General features: G+C 48.4%; 1 long non-coding RNA gene across 2 annotated transcripts in view; it reads right to left on the bottom strand.

Annotated features, from left to right (window-relative positions):
- Positions 1–208: 208 nt before the first annotated feature.
- Positions 209–16,556, bottom strand: part of LOC138530190 (uncharacterized) — an 87,293-nt gene continuing 70,945 nt past the window's right edge. For both annotated transcript variants that reach the window (XR_011284847.1, XR_011284848.1), the window contains one exon: positions 209–2,632. This is a non-coding gene — a long non-coding RNA (uncharacterized lncRNA). The remainder of the gene's footprint in view (positions 2,633–16,556) is intronic.

Below are 16,556 nucleotides of genomic sequence, written 5' to 3'. Positions count from 1 at the left end.
ACTCGAGCCCCCAAATTTGTTATGGATTTCAATCAAGCGACGCACACCTTAGTCTCGGCCCAGTATCCAGCGCACGACTGAAATGCTTGTTTTTATATTCGGTTCAATATTGAGATGGTATACCACTCATATCACACACCCTTTTCAAATACCCTGGGTCATAATGGACCATGAACCAGGCTGGTTGATAAAATGTAATAATTTTAAATTTCAAAAGAAATCATAACATTTTTAATATGGGGCAGCAATCACCAATGGGGTGATTAAGAACAATAGGAATGTAAGCAATGCACTTAGTTTAACCTTCTATTGACACATCTACAAAACACCAGAGAAAAGGAGCACTTTTTTGATTTTAGGAAAGATAGCACTTCAGTTAGAATTTCCCCCGGCAATGGTCCCTCAACCCACAAATAATCAATTCTGAGCAGATAAACAGAAGCAGCAGGTAATCCGGAATGACTAATGGAAAACAGAATTGAAATCTGACCTTCCCTCCCCAAACAAGAGAAAAACAGATTTTAAACCCTGGCAATGCTAAAAATGACACTCAGGGATGGATGGATAAATGAATGAATGTATGTGTAAAAACCTTGAAACATATGATTCCTCACTACAGCAACGATGTACAAGTACTAACGATCAGAGGCAATGGATAACCAAGAGCATACAGTTGAAATTGATTGGCAGGTTTAAAACAGATTGTAGCAAATGACACGTTGGAAATTTAGCAAACTTTAGCGTGAAATACGCTGATTTGAAGTGCGGTTTTTATGTTGGGGTGTAGCTATAGATCATAGGTACGATATGGATGTGAAATTCGGTCTCTAGCTGGTAAATCGAGTGAGTCAAGCAAGATCTAGAAAGGCGCGTCTTGAGAAAAATGGAGTGGTGAAAAAGGAAAAGGAATCTGTTTTGACAAAAATAACAATTTTACTTGACACTAGAGCATTTAGGCTATCAAAGAGGGACACAGTAAGCTCCAGGGTTGATTTTCAAATTCAACCCTAGCACCTCAGTGCCCGCCTTGGCGGAACCAGTCCGATCACGCGAAAGCTTAGGATTTACAAGACAAATTACTAAAGAGATGGTGCTAGCATTAGAAATCAATGGCAGGGTTGGAAGAATGATTCTGACAGTATTACAAGGTATCAGGGTAAGGATAGGATGACTTGGAGAGAGGAACTAAGGACAAGGCAAGGTATACTATGGTTTCTATTGCTACTCAGTCCACTTTAGTGTAGGATTTTGGGACAGTCCGCGTTTGGGTCACCACATGGATCTGGTCTAACAGGACAGCTGGACATTGACTGGATACAAAAGGATAGTTCTTCTGGACTGGAAATTCTGGTCACTGGATACTATAGGTCATCAGGGTAGCAGGATGGTAGCAGCATGCAGTGAGTGGCGGCAAGCCAAGCTGGATCAGGATGACAAAGTACCACAGTTTTCTATGTGTTAATGGGAGATTTAGTGGGTTATTATATTGGAGGCCTTGCTGGGAATGGGATTGGCACTTGCAATGGGCCCTGGAGTAGGATCAGCAATGCATGGCCTTGTAGTTGGGATCTGGAGTCTGGAAGATGAAACGGGAACACAGCGCAGGAAATCAGGAAGAGTGTGTCCTAGAGTCTTGTCAGGGACCCTTATTTATAATGCCTAGTGACATCATCCAAGTATGACTGGGGCAGGCTTAACTAAACACACCCCTAACAAAGGGAGTGGACAAGGGTGCTAGTCTCCGTCTCGCTCTCAGTTGGTTGGATTTCCAAGAGAATGATGTCCGGTTTATGAGGTGAGTTTTACAATGTCCCAAAACTCCCACATTTACTCTACTTAAAATCCGATTTTGCCAAAACATACATTTGTACACTTGCAATCTCTTGGCAAATTATACACACAGGTTACATATTATGTGCAGCACAGATCAGTCCAATCCTCAGGTCTGTGGGACCTTGTTTTGCCCTTCTGATAAAATTTGTAAATTTTACACATGAAAGATTTGGCTTAAAATTCCATAACTTTTTCTACACCGATGCAAATTATCCCCATGGATGTATGTACAAAATGTTATGTTTGCAACATTAATACTTCCCTTTGAATCTGTCATATTTTGTAACTTCTGTCCCCGTGTGGCAATGAGTTCTACCAAGTTTTAAAAGCAAGTCCATAAAATTACATTTGAAACATTTTCTTTTACATTTTTACTAATTCTTGCTTCAGATACATTTTTTAAAGTTTATTTCTGAAATAGTCTGGCACCAAAAGGCAGTCCTTTGTTGGGTCTTTTTTTTTTCTTTAACTTCAACTGCAACCAACTGTCATTTCCTTCAAAGCAAAGTGGGGGTTTGCAGTTTAATTGAAGGTTTTATTGCTCCTTCACACTTGACAGTTAGTGTCCCAGGGTTCAGACGAAGGTCTGATGAGCAGGTCAACTTTCATTGTCCTGTCCCATTCAGTTTTCAAGCTGGCAATTTTCACTTGTGTGTCTTGGATTTATGGTGTATCTGCCTTCCTTGGGGAAGTTTCATGGCTGGAAACTGGAATGACAGGTTTTTCTGAGAGCTTGCAAATCCAGCCCATGTGTTTTAAACTCTTTAATTTCTTATTTTGGGTCCTGAATGAAACAAACCTGTGAAAGAAGATAGCATATGTGCGTTATATCACCACTAACATAATCCCTTTACATTGCTAAGTAGGCAGGATGTCATTAACCATTTATTTTTTAACAGGACAATTTTTTTCTTCAGTCAGCACAGCCCATATTTCCACATGTGTTTAAAACTGCTAGCATTTCTTTCTTTAAATTTGGTTTGGCAGCTCCACTAGATTGCCACTGTCTTTGCAGCTTTAGTCATTTCCTTGAATGCAGGAGTTTTATCTACAGCCTAGATACATTTGACACTGACCTGGCTCAGAGAGCTGGTTTCTTTGAACTGCTGAGCCTGGATACTTTTTGGAAAGAAATAAAAGCGTGTTCTCGTGCTAGTGAAGTGAAGTTGCTTATTGATTTCTCTGAGTTGGTTTGACTGGGCCTGTCGCACTGGAATTATACCTGGTTTTGGTGAAGCACCGTGAACTATCCTCGGCATGACGGGGCCTTTTTAATCGCAGTGGTTTCAGAATGAAAAGATAGATTTGGCATCAAAGCAGCATTTTTAAATGGGGGAAAATGTTTAATTTTGAAGGTGATGTTTGGCTTTTGCAGCAATGGCAGACTTTCCTTTTCACTTGATTCCATTTATAGGTTTTAGAATGCAATGGCATACTTTTTCAGTGTCCCCTTTTTCCATCTTGCCTGCAGTGTGCTAGGCAGGATGGTGCAGCCTTCTTTTGTTGCTGCCAAAATGCAGTTTTGAGGTCCTGGTGCACACAGGAGCCAACACAGCCAGGTTGCTGTTTCTTGCACAGAGGCAGCTTAGTAATGTGGGGAAATGCTGTTGAGTGGGTCAATATATACCACAGTTGTCTGTCGGCCGATAGGGAGCCAGTGTAGCACTTGAGTGCGGGGCTAATATGGTGCTTGGTGACCTCTCAAGGAGGAGACTGGCATTGTAGTTTTGGTTTCTTTGGAGTTTCCTGAGCTGTTGTGCTGGAGTGCCTGAGTAAAAGGAGTTTGCATTGTCTAAGCGGGAGAGGATATTAAAGCACACATGCAGCCATATAGGAAAGAACTGTCAGCTCCAATGGTTGCTCCTGTGACTGCTGCAGATATGTGCTGTGAGCAATTTGAAGAACTTTTTTTATACAACCTATACACTCTCACCAATCTGCAATGCAATTGGCCTGTGATGTATGAGTGGCATCATAGAGTATCAGACAGACGTTTAAAATTTTTATTTTATAGAAATAGACAGAAGCAGATTGATTTCAGTCTGTATTTATGTGTGAAAATCAGTAAAAACTCAAAGCCTTAATTATAAATAGTCTTTTCGAGAAACTGACTTTTTTTCCTGGCAATTTTATGTCATCCAAATCTTTATTCAATTGTTGCAAGAAGAGGTTTGTGGACACTTTACCCCGCGGCCAAACTGGTCCGTGTGTACTGTTGGTCCTGAACTATGCAGTATATCTCCTTCCCTGGTTTCTTGTAAAATAGGAGTATTGCATATGCCGCTGGTCTGGATTATTAGTCCCTGGCCTGGGAAATATTTGATAACTGGCGTGATCCCTGCCTCGGTTTAAGAGTGCATTGTAGCGTGTGGGGCAATAGTTTTTTTAAAAAACTTTATTTTTGGTATTTAACACATCATACAAAAAAAACACACCCACATTAGGGTGGACTTTAACTTTGCGCCGCCGCTTTGAGCCCTCCCAACCAAACTCCCACCCGCCTCCTTCACCCGTTACACCCAAACAATGTCATTGAGGGGAATCTTCCTCTCACTCCTGGTCCATGACTAGAGGAAAATTTGGTCAGGACTGAGATTGCCTCAAAGGTCTCTCACCGGTCTCCGATGTACCAACTGAAAGGGCCTCTGCTTCGTTCATCAAGAATATTGTCAGTGGGCCCCATATGTCGGGTGGGCGTGCGTGTTGTGGAAGGAGCTTTATAAAGTCTGATTCTACATCTTGGTGGTAGAGTAAGTCCTTACGCCAGGCTGCGTAGGATGGAGGGGGACCCCGGCCCCATGCCATAGCGACTCTCCTACGGGCAAGTGTCAGCAGAATACCAGTCAACTTCTTTGATGGGGCGAATAGCAGTCTCGTCATACCTAGCAACGCTGCTGTTTGTCTCGGATGTATTGCTTCTCCTACAATCGCCGTTGTCGTGTCCAACACTCGGTTCCAAAAGAGAGCTACTTCAGGGCACTCCCAGGACAGATGGACAAAGTTTGCGGATAATAGGTTTGGTGGAGGAAATTAAAGTGGATGAGTTTGAGACGTGAATTGAGTGCGATCTTCTGAGTCTGATTCAGGATGTAGCCCCAATCCTCCTCTGAAATGACTGTGTTTAGTGCCTTTTCCCATTTGGTTTTTGCCCCTGTATTGGCGGGGGTCGCACTCGGGATTAGTGCTTTGTAAATTTGCGACACCAGTCTGCCTTCACCTTGTGCTTGAATAACGTCATGCAGCAATTGCCAGGTTGGCGGTTGACACGGGAAGTCCGGCAGAAGGGTCTGCAGAGTGTATCGAGTCCGAAATAGAGGAATACGTCCAGTGCAGTGTTGCCCCCTTTCATTTTCGCTTGGTCTGGGGTTAGGAAGCCCTCCTCAGTAAAAAGGTCCCCTAGGGATTGTATGTGCAGCTTGTCGGCCCACTGGTGAAAGACCGTTTCTGAAGTTAGGGGGATTCCAGGAATGAACTTGGCTGGCAAGAGGGGAGAGTACCTTGTTTGCACCCCTAGCTTATGGGCTAGGGTCTTCCAGGCCTTGTACGTCACGAGTACCACATTCATCGTGGGGAAGGCACGGGAATCCGGCCAAAGACCACTGCAGTCAGGAAGTTGGGAGTCGCCAGGGCGCGTTCCACTTGTACATGAGGGCGGACTGCTTGCGTCGCATACCAGTGGCTGAGGTATTGTGCCTGAGCTGCCCAGAAGTATTTCTCCAAGTCCGGAAGGGCTAGCCCCCCGTTGGACACGGGAAGTGTCAATATTGAGTGTGCCACCCTGGCTGGTTTGCCTGCCCAGAGCAACTCAAGGACCAAACTTTTCAGGAAGGTCTGTGGTAGTAACAGAGGAATGTTGTTGAAAAGATACAGAAGTTTAGGCAGGACCACCATCTTAACCAGGGAGGGGCCCTCCCCCAGAGCGTTAGTGAAAGTGACTTCCAGAGTGAGACCTTGTCTTGAAGGGACTTGACCACTTCCTCGTAATTATCACGAAACACCTTGTGCCGATCCAGAGACAGCTGCACCCCCAGGTGCCGAACCCTGGCGGACCTCCATGTGAGATTGAATTCGTCTGCAAACTGCTTTGTGGCACGAGTCAGTGGAAAGACGACTGATTTAGCATGATTGATTTTTAAGCCAGAGGCTGCCCCAAACTTGATGACTTCTCTCATGACTGGGTTCAGGTTAACTTCGGGGTCTCGTATGAAAAGCGCCACGTCGTCGGCGTATAGGGAAACGATGAGCCTGTGAGGGCCGATGATGAGACCCCTCTGTTGTCGGAGCTCACGAAGGTTGGAGACTAGTGGTTCCATTACCAGGGCGAATATTAAAGCTGAAAGCGGGCAGCCTTGTCTTGTTCCCCTCTGCAGGTCTATTGAAGCTGATTTTGCTGTGCCTACAATGATATTAGCTTGTGGTATGGTGTACAGGAGCAAGATGAGCTTGATGAAATGGGCACCCAGTCCCATCCTGGTGAGAACCAAGAACATAAACGGCCACTCCACTGAATTGAACGCTTTTTCAGCGTCTAGTTGGACCGCAACTGCCTGATCTGTGGGGTCTAGTGCCTCGATGATTCCAAACTTTCTCCGGATGCCGAAGGTCGTATTGCGGCCTGGTATAAATCCGGCTTGGTCTGCTAGTGCAAGGGCAGGCATCAGGGGCATCAACCTATTGGCTAGAACCTTGCCGAGTATTTTATTGTCGAGGTTGAGCAGGGAGATAGGGCGGTACGAGGCACAATCTTCAGGTGGTTTTCCTGGTTTATGCAAAAGGATGACATTGGCTTCACAAGAGGAGTGAGGGAGAGTCCCCACTTCCAGCGCCTCTTCGTACACAGCCGCCAGGAGAGGAAGCAGGGTATCTGCAAAGGCTTTATAGAATTCTCCCGTTAGGCCGTCGGGGCCCGGCGCCTTAGAAGAGGGTAGGGTCTTTATGGCTGCTCTAATCTCGTCTTGTGAGATCAGCTCATTCTGTGGTTCGCGTAGGTATTGTTCGACCCAGTAGAGCTCTGTGTCTTCTAGATATTCCAGTGGGGCATTTGAGTCTTTTGGAAGTTTAGCACTGTAGAGATCCTGGTAGAATCGACTGAATTCCTCTGCAATCTTTTCGTCAGTGTGGAGCACCTCGCCTTGCTTGGTTCGGATACTTTCGATTTGGTAATGTTTTTTGTCGGCTCTGATTAGATTCGCCAGAAGGGCACCTGGTTTTTGGCCCTCGCCGTATTGGCGGACTTGGTTGGGGCAGCTTAAAAATAGGACCTATCGATCTGCTGCGGCATTGAATTTTTGCAGTTCTATTTTCAGGGCTGCAGCGGACTCTGGGTCGGCCATGTTCGTGTTCTGGGTTTCAAGATGCTTTAATTTGTCTTCGTTGGTTTTGAGTTTGCTCCTTATGAGTTTGAGGATACCATTTTCTTTGGCGTGGCATACTCCTCTAATGAAACATTTTAAGGACTCCCAGATGGTGCCTGCAGAGGGGACCGAGCCCAGGTTGGCCTCGAAACGCGTCCATCTCTTCCTTCAATTCAGAGGCGAAGACTTCATCACGTAGCGAGCCCCCTTTAAAGCGCCAGCGTTGTAATGGCGGTGTGGGGTTGGATGGCATAAGTTTAAGGAAGAGTGGTGAGTGGTCTGAGAGCGTTCTCGGGTGGATACAACACCGGCCACATGTCAGGGGGCCATTTTTGGAGGTGAAGAAATAGTCGATCCGGGAGCTTGTGTTGTGGACTGCAGAATGGAAGGTGAAATCTTGCAGATCCCCATTAGAGACTCTCCATATGTCTTGGAGATCAAATGCTTTGCAAATTTCCTTTATTTGGAGACAGGCCTTAGAGGGCGGTTGTTGTGAGGCCTTTGATCTATCTCTTGTAGGGTCCAAAGCCGTGTTCATGTCCACACCCCAGATAATTGTTGCAGGGTCGTGAGTGGAGAGCTGAGTTAGCACCCAACCGAAATTGTCGGGGCCGTCCATATTCGGCGCGTATGAATTAATGAGTCATTTTTTGACCTGCGACGATGCCACACACTAGAATCGCTCTTCCCTCGTTGTCTTTTGCCGTATGAAGTAGCCTGAAACTGAGCCTCCTGTGTATGAGAATCGCGACTCCTCTCGAGGAGAAGGATGAGAAGTATCTGTGACAACCCCAGCTCTTGGCCCACTGATGATCCTTCCCTGGGGTGAGATGAGTCTCTTGGATCAAAGCCACGTCCACTTCGTGGCATCTGAGGTAATGCAGAATTTTTCTGGTTTTAGCGGGGATATTGCCGCCTCTTATATTCCACGTTAAGACATTGAATGGGGTGATTTAGTTTTTATATGGGGCCATTTTGCCATTTCAGTGGACTGTGAAGGACTAGTTATGCTCGGACTGGTGCCAGGGTTAATGCTCAAGGGTGGGGAGTCCGGCTGAGGCGACGGTGCAGATGATGGGCTAAGAGCGGGTGAGAAGCAGGATGGTCGGGATCTGGAGGCGCTGAACTTTCCCAATGAACTCTGAGGGCTCGAACCGCAGGCTAACCCCAACAGGCCTGAGACGTTACTCTCTGGAGGGTGGGCAACCCCCAACTGGCCCACCGAGAGGTCCCTCATGAACCAACAAACAACCAAAATAACCCCTGGAGCCACCATGCCGGGGGGGGGGTGAAACTTCACCTCGGCGGAGCAAGCTCCACTTGGAACGAAACAACTTAACAGTGGCTGTGCTAGGGGCGCTCAGGGCTCCCCAAGTGACCTCAACAGTCGAGGTGCTAGGGGTACCCTGGGGCTTCCCTGGTGATTCAGCCCCGACTTACGTATAGTGTATGTGATCCGGTGTATTCAGCAACGTGACTATGCCTGCCATGAACCATGTGGTTCCACTGTTTTATGGAGGATTCCTGAGGTTTCTGTCTCTTTGAGGTCTTGGCCGAGCCTGGTTCTGTACTGGACAACCCAGTTGATCCAAATAAGTATTGGCTTCTTCGGGGGAGTGAAAGAAGTGCACTTTCCCCTCGTGAAGTATTCTAAGCCTTGCGGGGAATAGCATTGAATAAGGTATTTGACTGTTTCTAAGTCTCTGTTTAACATTGGCGAAAGTTTTCCGCTGAGCCTGTACCGCCAGGGAGAAGTCGGGATAAAAGTGGATTGTGTCCCCCTCATGCAGTAGTTCGCCTTTTTCTCTGGCCAGCCGAAGGATGGAATTGCGATCCCTGTAGTTAAGAAGTCTCGCTACGATTGGCCTGGGTGGCAAGCCTGGGGCCGGTCTGGATGAGGGTACCCTCTGTGCTCTCTCAATTATGAAGGTTTGGGATAGAGCGTCACGACCAAATAGGGATATGCAAAGGGACTCCACGAAGTCCTCCATTTTCCCTTGCACTTGGTGTTCTCTCACTCCCACTATCCGTAGGTTGTTCCTTCTCGATCGGCCCTCCAAATCCTCGCACTTATCAATAATAGATTTAATTTGCCTTTCAAGTTGCAAGACTTTGCTTGTCAGGATTGAGGAGTTATCATCGAGATTAGACACCCTTTGTTCCATTTCATTCATGCGTTCAGTGTGCGAGTCCATACGATGTTGCATCAAGTCTACTTTGGAAGCTAGACCATCCATTTTGCTATTCAGGCTACCGGTGCCGCTCTTCAAGTCCAGAAGAATTTCTTTGATTTCAGACGGATTAACTGATTCCTCTTCTTGGATTGGACATGCTGAAGAGGGCGCCTGGTCTTCCTGAATGAGGAGTGCTTTTGGGGTTGAGCTGCCGTCAAAGTTTAGTTTCCTCTGGGATTTATCGTATTTTCCCATCTTGACTGAGGGTTTGGAGGGGGCTGGTGGGGCGCGGTCCGCCCTGCCCGGGGTGCTCCGGGGGCTCTTCACTGAATAGGATTTCTCGTAGTGTCCTGAGTACTGGTCCCGAGAACCAGATGGGGCGAGGAGTCACCTCAAAAAACAAAGCTCTTGCTCTTGCCAAGTTCTGTTCCTTCCTAATGGGGAAGAAAGGTGGGGGAGGGTCTCCTGGGACGGGGCCCCCATGTCAGAGGTGATGTAGTGTGCGGTCCCGGGGGGGGTCCGTGCTTGTATCAGCGGGTATTTTGAAATATTTATTAAGGTTGATTTACTTGGAAGTGGATGGGGGACCCCCGATATTGCCGGGGAGTCGCTCCGGGATTCTGTTCCGATTTGGTGTTCAACTCGCCATGCTGCTGTTGTCAACTGGAGCATTGGGGCCAGGAGAATGTGGGCCGCCTATGGGCTGGCGAAATGCGTTCCCCGCGGCAGTCAGGCGGGCCTGCCCTCCGAGGCGCACAGGCAGAGGGGGGGGGGGGGGGATGCCCGAGTCCGTGTCTACACGGAACAGGGATGGCTATGACCTCCCTCCCTCCCGCTCCTTACCTCCACACGTGGCCGTCCGCTCGTGCTCCGGGCTGTCCGGATCGTGTCTGCGCTTCGGCCCTCCCGGGTTTCACCGGACCGCCCTGATTGTCACAGTTTCCGACGAATCGCTGGATTCTGGTGCGTATTGTCTGATCTTCGGATGGGGGGAGGTGGGGATGGGACGACGGTGGCCGGTAGCCTCGCGCCCAGCCTCCCGGGCTCCGGCGACAGTGTCCTCACGGCGACCGGGGCCTGGCGGGAGCACCGGTTCCTTTGCAGCTCTGTCGGGGGGGGCGTCTCTGTTACGCCTCACTTGTTGAGCACGCCAGGTCTCCGTGCAGGAAGTCTCCGGGCTTCTGTAGGGGGGCGTCGGCGGCCGCACTCTAGCCCGTGCCCGGTAGGCCTGCAGGATGCAGCTTGGCCTCCAGACCCTGCCGGCCGTGTGATGTCTTGGAGCGGCCGATTTTCTACCAAATTTCGCGTGCAGGCAGCTGGGGTTCGTCGTTTTACCGGGGACGTGGAAGGAATACGTGGAAACACCGTAAACAGCAAGGATTATGCAGGATTGATGCGGGGCTGATCGGGAGCCTACACCAAGGTGGCCATCTTGGTTGGCCCTCTAGCGCCCTCGTGGGGCAATATTTTAAACATCTCTACTTTTATCTAGCCACGGTGTTATGAGGGTACACTGAACGCCATGTCTGAAGTGCAATAGATGGTGCACCTTATTTTGCACACGAAGGGCCCGCTTCAGAGCATTTTTCTATTTGATTGCATCATTATAAAATGCTTCTGTGGATAAGGCCCAAACTTTATTCCCAATAAATGTACTGCCATGGTTTGGCTTAAAAGGAAAGCCTGCTGTTTGGTAATGGGCCCTAACATCATGGTAAGAGTCTGTCACCTGATGTATGGCTAGTATTCGATATGCCTGCTGCTTATATCATGTCCCCTGATGTGGGGACATTACTCATTTGCAAAGCTTTATCGGTTTTCCCTGGTATTTACCAGACATTGCTGCACCCCTCTTAACACACCCTCCCTGGGCAGTTCTCTGCTTGTGCAGCCCCTGTGGATAAGGGCCCCATGGCAAAGAGTGTCCCCTACAGCAGCAGCAGCTCCAGACAGTGTCTGCAGTGGAGGCCAGCGGCCAGCTACCAACCAGCAGCGACCAAGCAAGGTAGGTGTGGCCTGGGTAGGGAGTAGAGCATTTGCTGTACTCTGGAAGCCCTGCCACTCTACCCTCAGAACATGGCACACCAGGCTGTTAATACTAACAAGCTTCACAACTAGTGAGGATTGTGAATACTACCCGAGTTGCAACTAGAGAGGACTGTGACCATTGGCTTACACCACATTGAGATTGAACTGTGAATATTTGCTATGGAGCTTTGGATTTGCTGGAGTTCTGATCTGATCGGGAGGAGTGCCCAGATAGAGGAAGTTAGTGTAGTCTTAAGTGGGAGAAGATGATAGTGAGGATTGCTGAGCCTCTGTCAGGGTAGGAGAGATGGGGGTCGGGGGGGATTCATAATGGGGGAGGCTGGTGACTTGGGAATCCTGAGTTATCTGGACGTCATTCACGTAGCTGTAGCATGATGGGTTATGAGAGCGGAGGAGTGTGGGGAAGGGGCTAAGGTAGCGATTGAAGAGGGGGGGCAGAGATGCTTCCTGATGTCACCCCTTTGGGAACAGGGTGACTGAGGGAGGAGACGGAAGGGTGGGGGCATGATTTGAGAGCGATTGGAGAGGAATGAGATCCATCTATAGTGGCATCCCTGATGCCTAGCCAAGTGCAGTCTGTCCATGAGGTTGGTGTGGTCGATAGTGTCGAAGGCAGCAGAGGAATCCAGGAGGATAAATACTGCAGTCAGAGTTTTCTGTTTTTAGGTCACCCCCAAATGGAGTTAAGGTTCTGAATCCAGATTGGGTGGGGGGGGGTGAGAAGGCAGTTGGATTCATTGTAGAGGCAGAGCTGTGTGTATGCTGTACGTTCTAAGAGTTTGGCAAGGAAGCGTGTGTTGGGTGTAGGGCGGTAAATGGAAGTAAGGAGGGGGTCGAGCGTGGGCTTTACGTGGGATGTTTTGATGGCCTCAGGAAAGATGCGTGAAGTATGAGATTGGTTAATAATGGATAATGAAATGCTGCCTGCACAGGTTGCGGATAGGATGTTCCATATGGAGTGAGGGTAAGAGGGATTTCCAGGGGAACTGGAAGGGCGGCTTTGGGATAGTAGTTTCAGGAATTCAGGCTGAGACAGAGTGAAGGAGGAGAGGACCAGCAGATGGGGTGCTAAATAGGAGGAGAAGAAAAGGGGGATGGATGGTGATGGTTTGGTAGTGAGGGGGCAGTGTCCATTTGATAGCTATGTTTTACAACTGGTCTACCAGGGCATTGCAGAGTGTCTGGAGTAGGGAGAGGGAGGGTGGAGCAACTTGAGTCTTGAATTCTGCAATGATCCTGTAGAGTTCCCTGCTAGGGTTATGGGAGTTGGAAATTCGGTTTCCCATGAAGGATTTTTGTCTTTCCTAATTCCAATCTTATAGAACCTGGTCTGTCTGGCAGAAGTGTCTCTGTTTTGAGGCATGGGGTTGCCCTCCTTGTGTGCTCCAGGTGATGCTGTGAGCATTCGGGGGAGGGTGTGTACCATTTGGGATTGGGGCCAGATCTCTGGGGGATGGGGGGGGGGGTCACATCTCGTCTGTGTGAGTGGGATGAGGGCATTGGAGAACCATTGGTAGAGAGAGAGAGAGAGAGATCGAGAGATCGAGATCGATCTCTATATCAAGTCTGTGGATCTGAATAAAGGGTCATGGGTGTGTCCTGCAGTGTGAGAGGGGTGTGATATCAGTTGGGTCATGCTTAGAGCTGCCATGTTATTGATGAGTGGGTGGATCATAGGGTTGGAGGGAACATCAAACCAGATGTGGAAGTCTCCTAATATGGTAAGGGAATGGTGCGAAATCGGGATGGATGATAGGCAGCCTGCAAAGATTCTGTTGTAGCCAGGAGGTCTGTAAAGGAGTAAGAGGTTGTCGGTGAAGGAGGGAGAAAGTTGGATTTTTACTAGTAATGATTTGCAGTTGGTGTTGCAGGGTTGTTTCTCAGTGTGTAAGACTGAGAGGCATTATTTGTGAAGGATGGCTAATCCACCATTTCTGATGGGCCTATTGTGAACGATCAGGGAGGGGAAGGCCTTGTGTGCGATGGGTTTGAAGTCGTCCAAGAAATTTCAGTGAAGAGGATGTCTGGGTTTTCATTAGAGATAAAGTTTAAAAAAAATAATAATAATGTTGGGAGCCAGATCTGGTGTTGATGAGGATGGAAGAGAGTAGTTGGGGTTTGTGAGGGGCGCGGTTAGGTCTTGGAGTGGGAGGAGGAATTGGCCTACGGGGATGGATGATTGTAGGGGTTATGTGGTCTGAGATGTGGCAGAGGGGTGTGCATGTATAGGATAGGAGGAGGAAGAGGGTGATCTGGGGGTAGGTCAGAGGCTGTAGGGGGGATGAAAAAAAGGGGAAGCAGATTTCTGAGAAGTGGGGTGGGTTGAAGGCGCAGGCGGGTATGGGAGATTTTGGAGGGGAGGGAAAGAGATTGGACAGGGTTGGGAGGTGGAGGGGAGGACAAGATGGTGCATGGGATGGGTGTTTAGGGGGTGCCTGAGGGGTCTTGGTCGAAACTGAGGAGAGGATTGAGGGTGCCATGGCCTGTGCCTTTGTGTTTTTGTGGGTGCTGCTTGGGAGCCAATGGCAGAGTGTAGGAGGGGCTATTGAATGCGGTGTGTTTGCCTAGGCAGCCCGAACTACGCTTAGTGAAGATGAAATGTGAGTTGGGGAAGATGGGAGGAGGTTGTGAGGTGGAGGGAGTAGGAGAGATTGGGGGAAAAGGGTGGATACGAGCTACAGGGTGTGGGGAGAGGAGATGGAATAAAGTGTCTAGAGTGGCAGATAGGGTTGATCTGGTTTCTGGAACGTCAGTGGATAGCTCTATTCTGGGAAGTGTGATGTATATTTGTGGAAGGGACATATGAGATGGGGTGATGTGTGCAGGGAGGCGGAGCATTGGGTAGAGTGGGGTGGATAGCGGCAAGAAGGTAATTGGTCTGGTTTCTGAATGCCAGTGTGCAGCTCTATTCTGTGATGTCAGGCAAAATGGAAATCTTGAATTAAGAGTTGGGTCTTTAATGCGGCTAGGATCAAACAAAAACAGTGCCTGAAAATGCAGCTAGTTTGAGTCTATGTGAAAGCCTAATGGGACACAATATATGTAGCCACTCTTCACCGCCCCTGAAGCATGCCTGCTCAAACATTCATCTGATGTGTTTTTGAACTACTGCACAAAGTTTATATCTTCCATAGTATCTTCATATGCAAGTCAGGGAGGCGTTACCGAAGAAGCCAGAAGTGGGCCATTCTTGAACAGTTTGTCTACATATAACAGTTGTGTTAGAGAAGATTGGCCTTCCCTAAACTTGCCAACCCAGGAAAATTGTCAATCACTACCAATATAGTGTGTCATCTGGAAATTCCATATGCACCATATCTCTAATTTTAGAATGGACCTCCAGCCACTAATGCCGAATCTTAGAGCCGTCATAAAACATTTCTTAATTTACACCTTGCACTGCAACTTCTCCAGAAACAGTCCGGTTTTATTTTTAGGGTCTATCCTATGTAGTTTGTCTGGGATACAGTAACATCTGTACAGTATTTACATAAGAGTTTCAACATGGGTAGAGCAGAACGACGTTTCCTATAGTTGCTGTTCTGAGAATACCGTCCATAGTTCCTGTGCCATCTTTTCCTCTAAAGTGGGTCCCTCTTCCATTCCTTCTCTCGAAGTGCCGTATACATTTTTGAAATAAGTGCTTTCATCATATTGGCCCCAGACAGCATTTTCTCCAATGGTGTCAACGATCTAGTGACACATTTACGCATTTCGGGTTGCAACAACTAGTGTCTTAACTGCCAATATTGAAAGTGATGCTTGTCCCCAAGATTAAATTCTGATTTACACTGCCCTAAACATCTTAATTAATCCCTAATTGAAGAGATTTCCTGGTTTTGAGATATGAGCCTCCTCCTTTAAGCTCAATCCATGAGAGTGGAATGTTTGGAGCACCTGGAATTTCCATATTGTATCCCAAGCATCGAGGGTTGCCCTTGTTATCAGATTTGAATACAGACTCGGCAGCAGAGTGTACCTCGGATGCAATGCTTTTGCCCAAATGTGTTGCATGCAATTGACCGCTGCACCAAAAGCCAACGTCTTTCTGACCTCTGCTGCATTCACTTATGCTCTGACCCGATGTAATATTCGTAAGTTGCAGGACACCTCAGTCCTCCTCTTGCTCTTGTAGTCCTGTAGCCCCTGGTCTCCCCGACCCCCCCCCCCCCCCCCCCCCAACCCAAGGGTGCCCAATAATAGAATTATTACCCTGGGCCAGAGATGGACCAGTTCGATGCCACCCACCATCCCAGACCAGCTGCTCTGGGGAGGCGCTGGGCAACCTGCAAATAAAATGGTTGTTAATACAGGTGATACTGAGTTCCTGAGCTTAATGAGGCAGGGAACACCAGGGGGGACGTTTGATACCCTCACAGGCTTTTATATAAAACTTGGCAACATATACAATCCCTTCTGATCAATAGTTGCCCCAATCTATACTCATACTGTAGTTGATGATGCATTTATAGGAGTAGAGGACACCCCTCGCACAACCTCACTTTATATTAACCTGGAGTAGGTCTGCAACCTCTCCACCCTGTGCATTACATCCCCACATCACAACCTCCCACTACATCAACATACATTTCTACTTACTTAAACTAACCTTGGCAGCTGCAGTCTGCCCTTAGTCGCTTGATAAAAGCCTGTACCTGTCAGTCCTATAAGAGTAACTGTCTCATGCTTTGGGTTTACAATTTCCTCTGTGGTGGTGCACTCTTAGATAATACAGTCCTAAGGCTTTGAGAGTCCTCAATTCCATAGGGCTTAGGGAGCCCCTTCCACCATCGACCATGTGCTCCACAAGCCCTTATTTCCTCTGTGGTGCTGCAGGAAAGTGAGGTTTGTTGGGCCCTGCCCAGGTCCTGTCCACCTGGCCAGGCCCTTTCCCCATCACTGGCATCCTGTGCTGGGCTCAGGCCCCACCAGATGCGATTCGGCCGAGCCCCATGTAAGTCCTTTCCCCGCTCTCGCCATCAGGCCAGGGGAGAGCGGGTAGGGCACAGGCCTGCCGACGACCTGTGCAAGCCACCAGAATAGTTCGGGTTTCCATCTTCTTCACCACCCGCCCTGTGTGCACCCGGGGAGGGTGGACTTACAACATGGGGGACGCCGACCAACCCCTTCACCCGGGATGCCAGGT

The sequence above is a fragment of the Ambystoma mexicanum genome, chromosome 1q (genome assembly GCF_040938575.1).
Source record: "Ambystoma mexicanum isolate Mex_15411 chromosome 1q, UKY_AmexF1_1, whole genome shotgun sequence".
In the NCBI taxonomy this organism is placed as follows: domain Eukaryota; kingdom Metazoa; phylum Chordata; class Amphibia; order Caudata; family Ambystomatidae; genus Ambystoma; species Ambystoma mexicanum.
This window is presented reverse-complemented; position numbering and strand designations above follow the sequence as displayed.